This window comes from Takifugu rubripes, chromosome 1, assembly GCF_901000725.2.
Source record: "Takifugu rubripes chromosome 1, fTakRub1.2, whole genome shotgun sequence".
Taxonomy (NCBI): domain Eukaryota; kingdom Metazoa; phylum Chordata; class Actinopteri; order Tetraodontiformes; family Tetraodontidae; genus Takifugu; species Takifugu rubripes.
The window spans coordinates 4,165,569-4,171,651 of NC_042285.1; positions in this window are offsets into that span (position 1 = coordinate 4,165,569).

A 6,083-nucleotide genomic window follows, 5' to 3' on the forward strand; every position below is an offset into this window, starting at 1 on the left:
AACTCAACTAGCAACACTCCCATCTGCTGGTCATAGTATGTAACTGCAGACTGAAATTAGCCTTAATTGTGTTTGAGACAAAAAACGAATAAAGTCGCATTAATTCTGTCTTGACTTGCATCGACAGAACTGATATATGATTATAATGAAGGAGGATGGAAATATCAAGGACAGTGCACCATTCTTGGCTACAAATGTAATAAATCTACAATCTATTTTATAGTGTCCTACGCCAAAAAACATGGTCACGAACCTGTAGACAATCACAACTTTGTGATATTGTTAATTAAAACTCGAGCTTTAAGGCTTGTAATAAATCTTTCGCGTTTTTAAAGTAATTCAAGACTCAAAGTCAAACCAAGAGTCAACTGCTGCCTTGAATACACGTGCAAGTGCACTATGCCAACGCCAGAGGGCGCACTTAAATTAGACATGCAGTTTGATTTAGCGGTGTGTCATGCAGACAGGGAAAAATGTAACGCAAAGTCAAATCAGATTTAAAAAAAGTAGCCTTACCTTTTGAGCATTGATAAGCACAGAGCAAATAAAAGCGTTAGCATTTCTTTCCAGCCTCCACATAAATGGAAACTGACCCAAATACCAGTGAAAAACCTCCTCTCCTGGTTATGAGAAGAAATTCAGATCTCACACTCAATCTGTCAGTGGAAAGAAACGTTTTGCACCAGCGAAAACTTCCAACAAACTATCCAAACTTTTTAAAAATATTAAGTTTACATTACTGTAAAACCACATTTATTCAAGCAGTTTCTGCACAAACCAGGGTAAAGATAGTACTAAATGTGCAATCAGTAGACAGATGTTTGTTTTCCCCGATGTAATCAAGTGTAGCAGCTGCTTGCACAAGAAAATCTGAAAATTACTTTTTAAATTCATCCAGTTTCTAATGTTAGGAGAGTAATGAGAAGAAGAAAAACCAAAAACAACCCAGCACACAGCACTGTAGCTAAAGCGAATTAGCACAATAATAAACACGGTTCAGAATCACCCACAATCAGCCAAATAACAGCCAATTAAAGCAGAGCACCGGTTGACCTCTGACATCACAGAAATGTGGTCGCGACAAAAAGTAAAAACAATTCCTGTGGTTGGTAGATCAGAATAAACTCATTAATTAGCAGGAAGGAACTCATGAAAGGGGTTCTGCAGCAAATTTAAAATGAATTCTTCCTGGTTTGGTGATCGTGCGTATCTGTGCATCATATACACAAATCCAATATTACCCGTCAACATAAATCAAGTTTAAAAAAAAAAAGTGGTCTGAAATCTTTCAGAGAATGAATTATATAACATAGAATAAATACAGAACAACCATTTTCTGTTTGTTTGAGGTTCCTCTGCACAAAACGTGGCGAAAAGCTGAACGTACCAAATAAGCTGCGCAGATGCTGCGAACGAGACTAAAAGAGAAACGCCGACAAACTTGTAAATATTTGCGTTTGGCTCGTTCTCGCCACAGATGCAGACCTTGTGTGAAGGTGCCAGAGCAGCTCCGAATGTCTCTGCAGGTGCATCCATGCCGTCATCCGCGGCCTGGTCACCTTTTTTTAATGCCTTTAATTATAAAATGTCTCTCTTAAAACCGTTTCTGCTGATCCAGATATTAGCACGGTCGCCACAGCACGGTTTCATTACTGGATCATCCTCTTAAATTGTGCTTTGGTGGATGTGTTATCGACGCCACGGCAGATTCCCAACTCCCTTATTTGACCTTGAGAGGCGGAAGCACCGCTGTGGCCGCCATATCTGGGCCGTATATTCCCCTAAACAATGAATAAAAGAGCCTCTCTGTTGTCCTCATTGCGAGTGGGTCCTTGTTCCTTGAAGGTCTGACGGATGAGCCTCTGCATAGAAAGCAGGGCGCCGTTTCTGGGCTCCACAGCAGGATGTTGGACGTGGCTGTGAAAAACTTTATCCCCAGGTCCATTTCTCCCCTGTCAACACAGATGAGCATTTCAGCTGAGCCGCAGCAGAGGAGCCTCCCTCAGCAGCGTCTCCGCCGCCGCTTTTCGCTCCTCATCAAGTCTCTCCCTACATTTCTGTCCCCCTCCTGCCCTCCTCACCCATCGGGGCGCCAGGCGCTTCGCGGGAAGGGGAGTTGTTAATTAAGTCGCTAACTTTCCAGCCTCCGAGCGCCACAGTCGACGTTTAAAAGGAAGCGCCGTCAAGGGCCTCCAGCAAAGTGATGATTGCTGTTTGTTCTCCTCCGACGCAGCTCCTGGTCTCAATGACAGCGGGTGATTCATGGAAGGTTTCTCCAGATAAGAATGATAGACGCCAAAAGAAGTTTATGCAACAAACATTTGTTATCCATCATGGTGACTGAGCGGGCCGATACGCTGCCAGTCGCATTTTAAGCGGCCGCCTTGCCCAGAGAGGAACGCGGGGAAGCAGAGCTTTAGGAAGCCCCTTATCTCCACGACGGGAATCCATTATAGACAATGACCACCGGAGTGATTATTGTCTTTGGTCTCGCTGTCATCGATCAGGGAGCAGAGGATATTAAAGTGAAGAGCGCGCCAAGTGGGCGCTCCTCTGCCAACATTTGTAGGATATTAAGGCTACAGAACCACACATATGTCTGTGATATACGCAGTTATGCCGTTTTATCTCTTAGAAACACGTATTGTTAAAGGAAAAATACTCCCTGGCTGAGCGAGAGATTACCAATCGCACAGCTGTTTTATACACTTTGGCAGCTCAGGACTATTTTAATGATGGAGACCAGAGACATGTGGCCACTTTTAATTAAATGTTGCCATTAAAAAGCCTGCAGACGCTCGTTGGCAGCGAACATCTCACGACCTCCGCTGGAGTTGACCTCCTGGGAATGAGGTCGGACCTAGCTCAGTTGTCCTCCGCAGAATTTGGGACACAGCCGGGCTGAAATTACAAACGTTAGCTGTGTTTTGACGGCTAAGAGTGGGAAAATCAGTTTGGGGTGGAAGGATTCGCACCGGATTAGAGCGGAGACGGCAACAGCGGCGCTGAGCTGGGATGAAGCCGTGGCGCCATTGTGATTGTTTTGAAAAGCGTTTCTTTTTATTAAGACACATTTCCAAAGCCAATACTTAACGAGCCATGACAAACACGGACTCAAAGGCTAATTATTTGGCTGGAACGCCCGACGACAGCGTCCGCTCGATGAAAGTTAGGAAGCAGATGTTTTTCCCTCCCGTCCCCTGTTGCCCGTGTGGTCGTGCCTCTGTCCAACATGGTCCGGTGGATCCAGAGCTGCATCAGCTCTTCTCTTCGGGCTCCAGCCAAGCTTTCTTTTTCTCTCCTCTTTTCTAGGTTTTACCAGCAGGGATGACGCAGAATCCTAATGAGGGCGCATCAGCGTCTGGGTGGACGCTCGTCTTGCTCGCCATGACAGTCCTTGTCCAGCTGTGTTGTCAATATTGCGAATTTAACACAAAATGATGATGTCATTAAAGGAATTCTTTGGCGCCAAAACCTCCCGACTTCAACCAGCGTGTCAGAGAGAGGTTAGAATTCAAACCCTTTGAGTAGTTGCAGTCAGGCTCCTCTCGCCCTAAATTCAAACATCTGGCCTGTCTCGGAGAAATCCAGCTGGATTCCATCCCAGCTGCAGTGGATGTAGACAAGGAATCTGAAATACAGGCGTTCAGGAAGGGAGCGCTTTCTTGCAGGAAGCTGAGGGCGGCTGTTGAAACGCATCGGGATGCGGGCCACCGAGCAATAAAACTGCCATCGTTACCACTGATGAAGAGATAAAGAGATTTTCCTCGCCCGGATGAGGCGATTGCATCCAAGCGGGAGCAGCAAATGTATATGATGACAAATTTAAACATTTCCCATTTGAAAAACTGGCAGCAGGATGTGATGCAGAGGGGCAGCAGCAGGCAAACATCTGATTTTACGAAGCAAATCTGGAAAATGGTGCAAAATAATTGTTCCCGCGGCATCCATACATCCACATGTCCCTCGTCCTACTAATCCTGCCTGTGTCTGAGATGGCTCCAGATGTTTAATTGCACACACCCTCAGGTCTAAAGCTTGGATTCTGCTGTCCGAAAATGTGAAAATCGCACCTCTGTGTGGGTTTATAAGGCAACATATAGCCAAACTTGTCATGAAACCTTATCACTCCCAAACCGGCTCCATATAGACACCATCTGAATTCACTGGCACAACTGATCCTCCCCTCTGGGTTTGTTTTTCTTCTCTTCCGACCGAACCGCGCGCAAGTACACAACACGTCGCCTCTCGGGAAGTCTAAGATATTGGAGATAAAGAGATGAGACGTGGCTGTCAAGCCATGAAATAAAAAATCTATTTTCAGCAGACAGGCGGTGTACATTGCTGACGTCAGTCGGCGGCGACCCCGATATCACCCTCCTCCGTAACACACACACCGTAAACAGGCTGTACGCAGGCTGCACGAGATGAGCGCAAAGTATGCCTGCGTGCTTCCCATTTCTTCCCATCCACGACGAGAATGAGGAATTTTCTTAACTACAGCTCTAGAAATAGTGTCACGATGTTCCAAACATCTCTAACTAAAGGGCCTTCTCAGTGACCTCCACGCATCAAAGTGCGGGGGCTCGTTCTGTCTCCTGAACGCCCACATTTGGAGCATCTTTGTAATTATGCATGACGGTGACGCCTGTGCGGATGCTAACAGGGACATTACAGGCCGGATCCCAGTAGCCCGAAGGCTGTTATGCACCTCTGCGGTCCAAATGAGACCAACCTCCCCTGGGGCCATTATTTTAAGCTAGTGATCTGTTAGCATCCCAGGTCAAACTACCAGCAGAGGGCCTCATGGCAGGAATGAAAAGCTAAAGCTACCGATTATTCCTCTTTCCGTGGATAAGTGATGGTGTGTGTCAGCTGGTTTGCGTTGAAATTTTGGATTTCCTGCCTGGATGAGGGTTGGGTGGCTTCGCCGTGAAACCCAGAAACCAGATGCTGAAATAACAGTACAGGTAAGCGGCACGAACGGTGACATAACCGACTTCAAATGTCATAATCATTCAGACGCTGCACCTCTGTGATGTAGATCTGAGAGGCTCTGCTGTCAGTCCTGTTATTCAGAGAAACCTTGCAGACAACACCACCTTTAAATTAAGATGATTTGTGCCTCACAAGCTTTGAGGTGAAATGGGACTAGCCTCTTGGCTGCTCCCTCTCTTTCCTCCCAGACAGATCAGGGATTCATTACCGGGTGTATCCTGGATGAGCCGTGTGGAAACTGGCGAAAGACTGTGGCAGCCAAACACGGAACCTTCCAGCCTCTTCAGGAAACCAACGAACTCCAGATCCTGTAATTAGCCGGCAGCGTCCACCTTCGCCCGCCACCATTCACAAGCTCTGTATTAAAAGCCTTCCATTAAAGAAAGACAAAAGCCAAAGAAGCGGGATGTTCAGTGACACAGACCTCATGTTTATGAAATATTGGAAGTCGTAATTAGCATCCAGGCGGACAGGAATTCCTGTTTTTAAACTGTTTATAGTCAAAGCAGTTTTGTTATGACTATAACTTGGCCAGAGATTAGAGAAAAGAGTAGAAATTAGATGTTGCAAATTGTGTTTTTTTTTCTTTTGCTTCGCATGTCTGGAATCTCCAACAAAGCTGCATTTAAATTCATGAAAACAATGGCTTAAAAAGAGTGAACAGGCTGCACTCCATCTTGTCTTGAATGGTAAAATATGGATTTGATCCGGACTGCGTCAGCGTCTGTAACAAAGACAGGAGAGGAGGAAGAGCTGCAGCGGCGGCAGTCGGCCGTGACGTGATGAAGAGCGACGCGCGAGGCATCGATCCATCACTGTGTTGGAACATGCCCGTAAGTTTTTCCGGGCAGATCTGAGACTGTGAATTATGGGGTCCCAACAGGTCTGGGCTGCGTGAGGCGGGACGCTGCAACAACTTACTTATTAAAGTCATTAAAGGATGCAAACAAAAGGTCCAACACTTACTTTGGCTGTTTTTATCAATAAGATTCACACATGATGTGTAAAAACCCTGAAATGCTGTTATAAAATGTTTGTATGGGGGAAAATTATAAGTATTTTCTCAAAATATTTGACTTGATGTT